A 13,054-nucleotide genomic window follows, 5' to 3' on the forward strand; every position below is an offset into this window, starting at 1 on the left:
GCCAGCCTCATTTCAAATCATGAGTCAGCAAAAGACATCTCAAGCAAATGATGCTCAGTTTCTTTCTATGTATGACCACCATGAGCTGGGCAATTTCATATCCCAAGTCAGTCAACTATGAATTATGCTGACAAAGCAACGGACAACAGGAGATTCATCAGGAAATTCACAGACAAGCTGGACTAATGATAACGGTCCCAACAGGTTGTCATCAGTGGTTCCACAGACAGAGTAAAAGGTTGCATGAATGTCATGTTCTCTCTAACCTTCCAAGTGAATCAACAACGGCAAAAACTGAAGAAATATAGGGATGATCTCCCAAGGTATAGACTGGAGAGCATCACTTTCTCATTTCCTTTGTCCAGTTGACTATCTTACGATTCAGGGAATATTTATCCATATTTTAAAAGTGGGAAAGGACTTCTAATAGATAGATATTTGACCAAAGCTATTCAGTGAGACCATAACTCAAGATACAATAGAACAGTAGAACCCATTTCTTTTACAGGTCGGTTTTTATTTCTATTTTAGCTGTTTTAAATGTATTTTGATGCTTTGTGTTTAGGATGTTTGCATTTTATTGCTTTGTTTTTATGCACAGGGGAGGGAGGAGGGGAGGGGCTGGTCCAGGGGGTGATCCAGGGGGTGGAATTCCGCTGCATGTGTGGGTGATCTACAGAGGAGGCTACCCAAAGCAAGGCAGCTCCCAGGATGTGTCTTAGTCTGAGACGGGGGTACCTTCCAATGCTGCTGTCTTAGATATGCATCCCACAGAGGCTTGGTAAAGTATTCCTACCCCCCTCACAAGTTCTTAGGTCTCTGGAGGTCACTTGTTCAATGCTTAGTGCAAGGAATCCAGTGAAGTAGCCAGAACACCATCCCTGAGACTTGGTGGGCATGCCCACCAAGGTAAAGGGAATAAATCATTCCTGTGGACATTTATACCCCCTTCCCAGTTTGCATGTCCCCTTCCCACGGGGGTTCTGCAGCTGGAAATAAATGCACTCGGAGAAAAGGCTTCTGGGGAGAGAAGCGGTGAAGAGGGTTTTTGCCCAGCTATGCTGCACTTTCAAACTTCTCCATCAGCTGCTAGGGAAGGGATCACCAGGGCTCTGCAGGTTGGAATGGTGCATTCATCACGTCCAGGCACTGGAGCGGTTGGTGGAAACCGGAGAGGAACCTTCCTGGCCCTCCTCCCATGCAGTGCTTATTCCTTCCCTCATACCACGGGAGAGCTGAAAAGCACCTCCAGTTAAATTGTTACACGGCTCTTTCGCCCCAGGATCCTGAAAAAGTTGCTTTCCACCAGAGAAGACATGCTGGGCTAGAAAGACAAATAGCATCCTAAACTAGAAGACAGCTTCCTGCATTCCTTATTCCAAACAACTTCAGCAACAGAGAAAATAGCACTACCAAGACTGTCAGTACCTAGAAATTTTGCTTCCTGAGGCAAGGGACAATCTGGCTTGGTCACAAGGAGGATGGACCCAATTCCTTGTACAGAAGCCATGGGCTGATGGTTGAATAGCACATCTGTGATGGTGAGAGAATGTGACACACAGAGCTCCATCTTCCAACTCCTTGAAGCTGCCCCTTCCTCCTCAGGGAGTTTGCTGCGTGACAACAAAGGCAGTGTGGTGTAGTGGTAAGAGTGTTGGACTGGGGAGATCCAGTTTCTCATCCTGACTTGACCATGAAGCTGGTTGAGTAATCTTGAGTCAACATCCAACCCCCAGATCAATCCATCTCACAGGATTGCTGTGACCATAAAACGAAGAGGGAAAGGATCGGGCTAGCTGCCTCTCTTTCCTTGGAAGAGGAAAAAGGTTGGATATCAAAGTAATGGATGAAGATGTAGACGATGGTGATAATGATAGAGTTGGCCCTGTGGTAATGACAGGAGGACCGGTGGCAGTGGGCCGAGCAGAGTGGGCCAACAATCCCTATCCGGAACCCCATCAGTTCTTTTCTGAGTGTCACCATTCTCCATGCTTTAGACCTGTGGTGGCGAATCTATGGCACGCGTGCCACAGTGGGCACGCAGAGCCCTCTCTGTCAGCATGCAAGCCAAGTTGCTTCAGCATTGCCCCAGCAGCCGAGCATCGGATGACGGCGCACATAGGGGCCACGTGCATGCTCACAAAGGAGTAGCGGTGCCAGGCGATGACATCACGAGCCGCGATTCATTAGCCATGATTCATCCGAGCTTTCGCATGGCTGGTCAGTGCACTGCCAAGGATATATATACATATTTATTTGCTTGGACTGGCGATGAGGTGTTTTTCTAAACTAAAACCTCAGTTTTCATGGTTTATTGCAGTGTTGGCACTTTGCGATAAATAAGTGGGTTTTGGGTCGCAGTTTGGGCACTCGGTCTCTCAAAGTTCCGCCATCACTGCTTTAGAAGGCCCAAGGGAACCATTTCAACTAGCCTCTCTCCTAAGGGGAATGAAGGTCAGAAGGATTTGGCCTTCTTCCCCGATTTAGTAGAAGGTGATTTCTGTTTTGCTCAAAGGCACTTCTTCCCTAATGAGTTTACCAGTTATTTTCATTTGTTTATTTAAGATTATTTTTTAAAGCAAAAGAGCTTTTTTGAAAGGGAATGGCCAAGAACTGCTGCTGCTCATTAGTGTGACATTTTTTTTCAAGGGGGCAAAGAAGAGGAGGGAAAAGACCAAGGAGGAAGGGCAAGGTTCAAAGCAGAGGGCACGGATTTCACCCTCTGGGGACCAGGCAGTGCTGAGGCAAGGCACATCTCTCAGAGAGAGAACAGTCCAGGCATGTTAAAAGCTGCATCTTCGAACCACCCAGAGGCCTAAGGCTGTGAGGAGAAAGAAAAGAGCTCCATGCAGAGTCTCAGCCTCTTTGCTGGATCCCAAAGTAGGGGGGAAATTCAACCTAAGACCTGAAGACCAAAACCGAATGTGAGGGAAAATGCGGAACAAGTTTTCCAACCAGGTGTGGGGGAAACTAGGCTGCAGCCAAGTTCTTCCGTGCAGCCAGGGCAGAATTGTCTTATTCTTTTGTTTTTGGGCTGAGTCAGGTGGGAGGGAAGCAGCAGGCCTGTGACCGCAGTTTTAGGTTGCCCTTGCTACCTCTTCCTGCTTATTATTCCATCTTTCCAGCATCCCCCAAGAGGGACCATCTGTTCCGTGCCACCCACGGCCTGATCTGTCAGCCGGTGCCTTTTTCCACACATGCTCACGTCAACAGTTTTCTATTCCTAGCCTCACTTGCTTTGCTTCTGGGTCAGCCTCCTCTTTGCATAATTTGCTGCATTTAACACAGCTGTGAGTGGAGTTTTGGTTCTTGTCACCATTTGGGCTTTGGGAGCAATCATAGAAAGCCAGGCTGACAGAACAGCTACAGGAGCGTCTGCAAGGGACCTTCACATAAGACTCAGTTTCCTACTTCTAAAGTACCACCTTGCCTGACACTGTGTGAAATTTGGAAGGGAGTTCACCAATTCCAGGGGCAAGTAAGTCAGTCCTAGAGGAACATTTTGGGTGTTTTGCAGTAGAGTTTCAGGGCCTTGAGTTGCTGATTTGCATTAGCTTAAACATTGTAAGTTTAAAAAAAAATCAACAAGGTTGACCTTTATTTAGTATATTTATATTTCATGTTCCCTCTGCAGTCAATCTAACTCATAATTGGACCATCTTCTTTGTTAATTCAATAATTATAATGATTGAAGTTGTGATACTTTTGGGGACATCATGAGAAGTCAAGCTCACTTGAGAAAACAATTATGCTGATGAAAGTCAAAGAGTGAAGCTGAAGAGGAAATCAAACTGTGAAAGGTGTCAATTTTATAAATGAAGCCACAATCCTAAATGCACAAGAGCCAAGCAGGGGTGGGGGGCATTCATTCAGCATTGCCATCAGTCAAAGAAGTTTCAACAATTATTATTTAAAAAAAAATGAATTGTAGGGAATTTATAAATGCACTGGTTCCACTTTGGAAGCAACTCCAGAGAAGTGAAAATTTGGAAACCTGGAGGGAAAACTGGGTGAACTGGCAGAAGCATTTACTTCATGAGAAAGATAAATGAATAAGGAACACTAAGGATCAGCAGAACCCTTGGCAGAATTTCAGAGTATTCAGCACAAACATTTAATTTATATTGTTTATGGGAAGCTACTTTTTCTCTCAGAGAAGTGCAAGATAAACCAAAGTTCTAAAGGATAAACTACAGAGTAAACCAGGATATTGTGAATAATGTGGACCCATCTGTTTTGACACAATAACATGTCTGTGCGATCTCTGTTGCTTTTAAAACACGGTGGGAGAAAAATTATGCCTGATGCCAAAAATGCGCAACGATGGTGTTGGTGGTGATGATGCAATTGCTAAAAGGATTCTCACAGAAGGCCAAACTTCTGTAACTTTGGGAAATGCTGACAGCGTAGGAAATTTCCCAGGAGGAAAAGGGCTTGTGACCTTGAGCTGCCCCTTACTAAATGGAGTGTTCCAACAACGGATTCCAAAAAGGGGGAGAGAGGAATGTAAGCAGGAAAAGCAGTCAAGCATTCCATTGGCTCTAGTGTTGTCCGCTTCGTTCATCTGCCCTCCCTTTGTGGGTCAGATCTAATTATTTGTTGCACAGGTGAGTGTATTGCCCAGGTAAAGCAAGGCAAAGGGAATCGCTGTTTGGAAAGACATCTTTAGCTAAGGTGGGATCATCTCTCAGCCATTGGAAGTTGGACAACACTTGGCAGGGCTTTTGTGGTGCTTCAGGAGATTGGACAGAGTCCATGGCCACATTCAGCAGAGGGCACAGAAAGGCCCTGCTGCTCAAGAGGCTCCTGCAAGGAAAGGAACTCCCAGCAGCCCTAGCAGCAGCCCTGGTCTGTGCCAAGTGAAGCCACCGCTTTTATTTTAAAATTTGTATGCTGCCCACTTATCCAAAAGGATTCTCTAGGTGGCTTACACTAAAATACTAAGAAAAGGTTATATATAAAATCACAATGAAATTCACCATAAAATATCATACATGCATCAAATAGACAGGACAACAGGTATCAGAATAAATAACAAATTTCAAATGCATTCTTAAAAATAGCCAGGGAAAAGAAACACCTTACGTGGTGCCAAAATAAGAGCAAGGTTGGAGTCAGGTGAATTTCTTTGGGGAGCCTGTTCCATGTTGAGAGGCAACCACCAAGAAGGACATTCTTCTGTTTACTGACCCTGCTCACCCCTTGAGGGATGGCTCTTTTAGAAGGACCTCCTGCCCAGATCTTAATGGGTGGGTGGGTATATATGGCAGCAGATTGTCCTTTAGGTACCAGCTTATTCTCATTAGCATTGTGGAACCCCAGAGTGAAAGCCCACCTACTTGTGAATATTATTTATTTATTTAAAACATTTCTATGCCACCCCCATCACAACAAAGCCTTGGGACAGCTCACAAAGAATACATAAAAACATACATAAATAATAATAATAATAATATAACAATTAAAAAAACATTTAAAAACTCCCGGTGCATTCTCGGCTAAAAGTTTTAAAATCCTAATTAATTCAACAATTTAACAATTAAAATAAGTTTTGAATAAAAAGGTTTTAGCCTGGCACCAAAAAACAAATAACAAATAATATTAGTTGTTGCGGGGACGGGGGGGGGGGGGGGGGGAAGCAGATGAGGGATTTCACCTTAAGGGATGGATCACTGTTAAACGCTGTAAGCCCAAGGGTGAGAAGGAGAGAAAAGGAGAAACCTTGGCCATAAATCATGCCTCTGCAGGCATCTGCTGGTCCTGGGCCCCAAGCAAAGTGTTTGGCTCTTAACAGATGCATTCTTCTCAAAGCTGTGAATTTCTTGCACTCCCACGAAGTTATACTGGATGGTCTTTGAGGTCCCATCCAGCTGCATGATTCTACAGTTCTAGTAATTGGGTGCTGCTATTATTATTATTATTTAATTATACTGCTTTGCACTTTACAGAAAGACATCCCAGAGGTGTGCTCAACCAGCCCATACAACTTCCCCAAAAGGAAGTCAGCAAAAAACTCAAAGGGAGTTTGAATTTGTGCCTTAAAGCAAGCCGGCGAGATCACCAGAGGCTGCTTCTTCATCATTTCTTCCGTTTACATCATTCATATCCCCACTTTCCACCCAAGAGGGTCACCAGGTGGCCAACATCAATATAAAACAATTTTAAAACACAATCAATTGGCAATACAGCAAGTCCTATAAAAATAAATAGAAACCAATAAAATCACAAATAATGGGACTATCGCAAGAGCAAGAAGAAAAGCAGGAGAGACCTCTAAAAGAGCAATGAACTATGCAGGCTCCGAACCTGCCCGTTCTTACTTGGGTGTAACTCTCCAGGACAGACTCAATTCCAAGCAAGTCCACATCAGATTGTGCTGTAAACTAACCCGAAGTTGCTCTTTAACAACACAATTTTGCTTTTCATCAAGGCCTTCCCTTTTGTGGCAACCCCTCATTAATTACTTAGCTGATTATATTTACATCTTCTAAGGAGCTCAGAGCATCTTGCATCATTCTCCTTCTGCTCTCCATCTTATCCCCACAACAACCACCCTGTGAGGTAGGTTGGGCTGAGAGTCTGGGACTGGCCCAAAGTCACCCAGTGGGCTCCATGGCCGAGCGGGGACTCGAACCCAGGTCGCCTCAGTCCAGGCCCTGTGCTCATTTTTCCTGAAACGAGCAATCCCTCCCAAATTTGCATCTTTTGCACTTGGATATTTTATGCAAATGTGTGTCATCCATCGGTGATGTGTAAGAGGTATTCTGATCTTCCCATCGTTTTCCAAGTCAACAGCATGGACAGCAGCCAGATAAGCAGTAGCTATTTCTTCCAGCCCATGTGTAGAAAAAGCAGTAGCTATTTCTTCCAGTAAATGTGGCTTCATATTTTTGGATCATCACAAGTAAACAGGAAGCATCTGGCTGCAAGTAGCAGCATCCTGTGAGGTTGTGTTGTCCCCCTTGCAGGTTTGAAATTGTGCTTCCAGAAGAAAACAGAAGGTGGACTGGAAACTGCGAATTCAGGACTCTGTTGTCCACCTGCCACCCACCAAAGTCCTCTGTGCCCAGGAACCCAGCTGGGAAGAAACAGAACTGCCATCATTATTATTTATATATTTTGAGTCTTGGATATGATGGGATTAAATTCTTTTTTGAACAGGTTCTGGTTAGTTCCACCACCTGCAGGGGTCAAAAATTTCTTCCTGAAGTGTTCTACACCAAATGTCTCCATAGGAAGCCAGAAGTTTGCAGCAGATTTGACAGAAGAGATTATGAGCTTGCCTGGAGGTTTGACCAAAGTTAAAAGTAGGAAGAAAATGAAGAAGAACAATTTAATTGGATTGCAGGAGCCAGAATGTCTGTTCAGAAAGCCCAACATTTGCAGAAGGCTCAAATCAAATGTTTACTTAAATATAGGAACCAAGATGGGTGTAGAGGTAGAAGGGAAAAAGCACTCACAGCAAGCAAGAGAAGATTAGGGGAAGAGTGAACATTTTGCAGATGCTATTCACACTTGCCTGTGGTTGGTGGATCTCGGGGGGGGAAGCTGGGGGGGAGAGTTTCCAACCAATCTGAAGTTGGCCACCCTATAATAGCTGAGCTCAGTTTTCCACTGAAATCCTAAACTAAACCATGGTAATTTCAGCTCAATCCCAGCTGAGTTAACCTGGTTCCTTCCCATGCCGACATTTCTTCTGTGTCTATGAAGCCTTTCGGTTTTGAGCAAAGCGACAAGATGGAATGCATATTGACTCTAATAATGATAAATAAGCACATTTTCAAAAGACTTCCAGGCTGCAATTGAGTTCTGATAGATGTCCCAGCTTATTTATTGGATCATGCATATAATTTTTGGGTGGCAGATGGAAGAGACCACATCACAATATTAAAATGGCCAGTAAAAATAAAATACTGGAATCTAAACAAGGTCTCTTTGGTTGCTTAACCTCACAAACCCATAATGAAGAACACAGTTTATTACAAACAGGAGCTTTAAATGAGCTATATCTTTTAACTGACTTTGCTGGCAAGCTCAATTTTTGTAATCTAGCATCCTCCATAACAGGTAGTTTAAAGCAGTAATTTAAGAAATACTCCCTTGACCTTGAGATGCTAAAGATTTCCTTGGCTTCGTTCTTAAAGCCCTATTCACACAATAGCAGAACCCCAAGAGAATTCAGGGGGTCATTCTTTCTAGTGAAATAGAAGCATGCTTGTCATCTTTTAATACTCATGTCAAGGTTCCCTGCCTACGGCTGCTTGGCCAGATCCTTCACCCTGCCTTTTGTGTTGTTTATCTCTGCTTTTATTGACTAGGGACGGGTTGTGTTGTGTCTCAAAGTCAAGCAGTCTCCCCTCCAAGTCAACACAACTCAAACCACTCCCGAATGAGGCTTACTCGGTGGGTTCCCATGACATGACAAACCACAGTGGTTTCTTGCGCGGGATTATCCACCATGTCATTTGAACCCTGTTGTGCTATTTCTGCATGGTACAAAACACAGACACACACGTCACCATGGTTTCTCCAGGCATCTGAGCCAAACCTTGTGGTCTCTATGGCCTTACTATGCAGCTACCACAGACTCCCCTGCAAAGAGCGGCAGCTGCTACAGGAGCTGTTCTAGCCATCCAGCATGGGATTGAATTTCAGCAGTGGTGGCTAATGGGATACATGCCAAGAGTAGGAGGACCAAGTGAGGAGGGTGGGAACCATGTGATCCTCCATCAGGCACATCCAGGCAGACACGTGCTCTGTGAAACTCACCCAAGGCTGTTTGCCATAAACTTAGCCAATGCCTCCTGTCAATCTTGTCTTTTGCTTCCTTTATATAAATACTAATAATGTGTACATTATGATTAGGGTTTGGGTCTGGAACCAAATCAAAGAAGACAAACTGTGAATTGGGCCAAGCCAAATCTGACTTTGAGTGGAATTTCGAGGTCAGTGCAAAATGCCAGTTCTAACAATGCTATGCCTGGTCTTTCACCAGCATCAAAGCCAGGAAAAAGACTAGAAATACATAATTATCTAGCAATGGATTATCAGCAGTCCAAAATATACCTCAGCAGCTGCTAATCATGTGTGTGAAATGGCTGTTTTTGCACCAGCTGGTGTTAATGCACACACATTCCTATGCAAGGACAAGATTCACCCAGATGATTAATTTCTAAAGATCCTTAGAAGGGAGATTTTGAAGATCAGCACTCATTGAAAACATGGACACACAAGTGAGGGTGAAGTTTGAACTTGGCCAGCTTCAGGGGAATAATAAAGTTACATCGAATTAGTGCATTAATAAAAGGCCTCTTGCCCAGAAAGGGGCATTTTATAAGAGAGGAATGTGTGTGTTATGACACATCCATCACTCCTGGAGACTGTATTGATAAAACTCTGACTTTCAGTATCTAGTGGGCATGAGGAAGCAGGAATAGATGCATGGATGAGTACATAAGAACATGGCATGGGTTGGAAATAGGAGGGATTAGCTATTTGCATTTAAAATCCATTGCTCAGAACTGGGGAAATGGAATCAGAGCTAGAATTCCTTGGGTGAGTTTTGCTAATCCTTATTCAAGACTGCAATACACGGGTGAGGAGTCACGTGTTTGCTTGGTCCAAGACCTTCACACCACCATGCAGAAAGATTCCAATGTTTTCCTGCACATCAGAAGTAAGTAATCTCGTATCCTCCAGTTCCTTTGCAGCGCTGTTCCCATCAAGCCCAGTTAGCATGGCCAATGATCAGGAGTAAGGGGGTTGTAGCTGAAGTCCTCATCAGCTTGTTTGTTCCACTCTGTTCTTCTCCACCTGCCTAAAGAGAGCAGGCGGACACATTTCTTTTAGTAGGTGCCCTCTGTTTGGAGGGCTAAGCAAAGTTTTGAGAGAATGAACTCTAAGAAAGGAGAGTCTTGGAGCTGACCATCCATGGTTAGCATTGGGCAGATGTGGGCAAAGTGGTCACTTGTCCTTGATCTTGCTTTCAGGCTCCATCAGATATGCCACCCTCCCGCCTCTCCAGTTGGATTCCTCATTGAATGGGTCTCACCAAGCCGCAAAGGAGAAGGAATCACCATGAAGGATCACAGTGCAAACTCACATGACATGCAACCCGAATGACCACATACTCTACAGACTTCCCTAGCTGGGTGTTTCACAGTAAGTTCAGATGCTGGAGGACTCTGACTCCAATCTAAAAGGTGGAACCTTTCAAAGTCAGCACCAACACTGCACACCTTCCTGTCTCCCACCTATCCCTGTCTGCTTTTCTTCTCTCTTTTCAAAGCCCTATCTGGAGGACAAGCACAACAGTTAAATTCCTTCTTCCCTGGTTTCTTGAAATTTCATTGCCTTAGACATTTGACCCTGACTCTCTCTCCTAGGTTGCATTCACTCTATGGAAAATGAAATGCACCATGCATAGGCTCACAGGTTCTGAGTTGTGGGTCAAACATTGCCTTGCGATTTTTCACTCCTTTTCAGTTTCCCTGCCCTTCTTTGTGCACCCCCCGTCTTTGTTTTGTTTCCGTGCGTTTATTCCCCCCTCCATGTCTTCTCCTTCCCCCATTCTCCCACTTGCCGCCTCTGCTATTATTTATGATTTATCCCAGGGCTTTCTTCTATTTAACTGCAAAGTGTTTGGGAATTGTAGAGGTTTGTTTGAAAGAAGCTGAAGCAAATGAAGTGGAATTGTGCAGCATGCATCCCAGCAGGACCAAAGACATGCAGTTTCCTGTTTCTTGCTGCTTCACAAACTTGTCTTCCCTCAGGCATACCCAATTCTTCCTTTGGCAAGGGGGAGAAGGTAGGTCTCTGGCAATGTGTGCTTTTCACAATGTGTGCAGCTCCCCGATTCTTTCCTTTCCCATGCCCTTCTCCTCTCTCTCCTTGTTTGCTTCCACCAACTGTATAGTGTGAATTCCCAGAGTGTCAAGACCTGTCTTTACATTTATGCATTGCAAAGTTGGACCATAAGGAAGGCTGAGCACCAAAGAATTGAGGCCTTTGAATTGTGGTGCTGGAGGAGACTCCTGCGAGTCCCTTGGACCACAAGGTGATCAAACCGGTCAGTCCTAGAGGAGATCAACTCTGACTGCTCTTTAGAAGGCCAGATACTGAGGATGAAACTCAAATATTTTGGCCACCTAATGAGCAGGAAGGACTCCCTGGAGAAGAGCCTGATGCTGGGAACAATAGATGGCAAAAGAAGAAGGGGCAGCAGAGAATGAGGTGGCTGGATGGGGTCACTGGGGTGGAGGGTGTGGGCTTGGGTGGACTCGGAGGGATGGTGGAGGACAGGAAGGCCTGGAGGAGTGTTGTCCATGGGGTCGTGATGGGTAGGACATGGCTTTGCGACTAGCAACAACAACAATATCACACTAAGGGGGCTGTAGAAATAATGGCATGGCAATAGCTTTCTGCTGAAACATTAGTATGAGCGTGGTTCTTGCATTGCATCAGCTGGCATAGCAATGCTGTCCCTAGGCCAGTGGTTGTCCAACTGAGAGTGCAGGAGTCTAGAAGTAGGTGCAGAGAATTGTAACAAAGAAGCATGCTTAGAAGAATCCATTATTGCCTAAGAGTCTGGCACATGGAGATCTTCTTCTGTGGATCCAGGCGTCCCTGGGAAATGTCAGGCTCCTTGGCATCCATCTTGAGTGCTTCAAGAAGAGTCTGCTTAAATTTGTGGATCAAACAGAAAGCCTTGGATGCTGGTGGAAGCCCACCCAACCAGGTTGTCACCAGCCAGAATGGTTATGGGTGGAGAGGATTTGGGATCTGAGTTCCACAAGCTCAGGGCTTCTCAGATAAACTTCAGGAAGACTACAGGTTTCTGCCACCCAGAAGAATTATTGATGGAATCACAGAAAAGCAGAATGGATTATAAGCTGAGCTGAGCTGAGCTGGAGGAACTCTCGCATCACTTGGGAGCAGCTCCAGGGAAAGGAAAGACCCTGAGACTGACATGGCTTCCCTTCAGGTCAAGACTTGGGAATGTTCGATGACCTCTGTCAGAAGATCAATACTAGATGAGCCCACAGAAATCATTCTGGTCCTTGCTGTCTTGCCAACCTGAACATCTATTGGCCAGCAAGATCACTATGGCCACTGCTCTATCATCTTTGGAGGCTGAGAACTTAGAGGCAAAAATGCAGAAACTCAGACCATTGCAAGCAAGAACCACAATGGGCTGAGGCAGCTGGGCATGGAAGATTGAGCGATCTGCGATCCTCTCCTTCCAAACAAAGTCATAAAATGACAAAATGACGCTTATCCTACGCCACCACTCCATATACGCCAAGGGACATGCTTGTTTTTCTCCACTCACTTCATCTCTAGTGATCTATATTAAACACTTATCTGAAGAAACAAGCTCTGTGTTGCGGGCACATTTTCCCATTATGAGCTTTTATCAACAGATATTTTCAGAAGATATTCTCCCTTGAGCTGAGTCTCCCTGAGTGCATTAGCGGTGGAATTTCTGACCAAATGACAATTCTCCACCGCCAGCTCCACTTCTTTTCCCAATGACCTTTTTCCCTCCATAACAAGTTGCTGATATGCTGGAATTTATGGGGTTATAAACATTTTTTATTGAGTAGGGAAGGAGGTGGGTAATTTGGCAAAGCCTTTTCTAATAATAATAAAAAAAACCTGCGGGGAGAGGAGATGAGGTTTGACGCCAGTAAAATACAGTCAGGAGTCCCTGTGTGCCTACACAGGGCCGGATGCAAATGACCATGGAGAGCAGATGTTGACTGTGCAGCTCTGTAGGCGCATTGCTCGGCCTTTCTGCCACACGCTTCTAGGCCTTTGTTGGATGCCCAAAAGGCAAGCCCGTGGTGGACACCCCATCTTGGCTTAACAGGGTAAGGCACGAAGGAGTGCCTGGCCCAGATTCCTTGCCCCATCCTGGCCTGCCATTTTCCAAACAAGCCAGAATTCTGAACGGATTTCAAATGCTGTTGGAATGTTGTTCTAAGGCATTGCTTGGAGACGGTGGGGGAGACAAGACGGCAGCTCACCTGTAGCTCCGTTGACACTTGCAGGG

At 45.0% G+C, this 13,054-nt stretch overlaps 1 protein-coding gene across 1 annotated transcript in view; it reads right to left on the reverse strand.

The window, feature by feature from the left end:
• Window positions 1-13,054, reverse strand: part of BRINP1 (BMP/retinoic acid inducible neural specific 1) — an 86,901-nt gene that overhangs the window by 25,584 nt on the left and 48,263 nt on the right. The gene's annotated exons all lie outside the window — the stretch shown is intronic.

The sequence above is a fragment of the Varanus komodoensis genome, unplaced genomic scaffold, assembly GCF_004798865.1.
Source record: "Varanus komodoensis strain SLA01 unplaced genomic scaffold, ASM479886v1 scaffold36, whole genome shotgun sequence".
Taxonomy (NCBI): domain Eukaryota; kingdom Metazoa; phylum Chordata; class Lepidosauria; order Squamata; family Varanidae; genus Varanus; species Varanus komodoensis.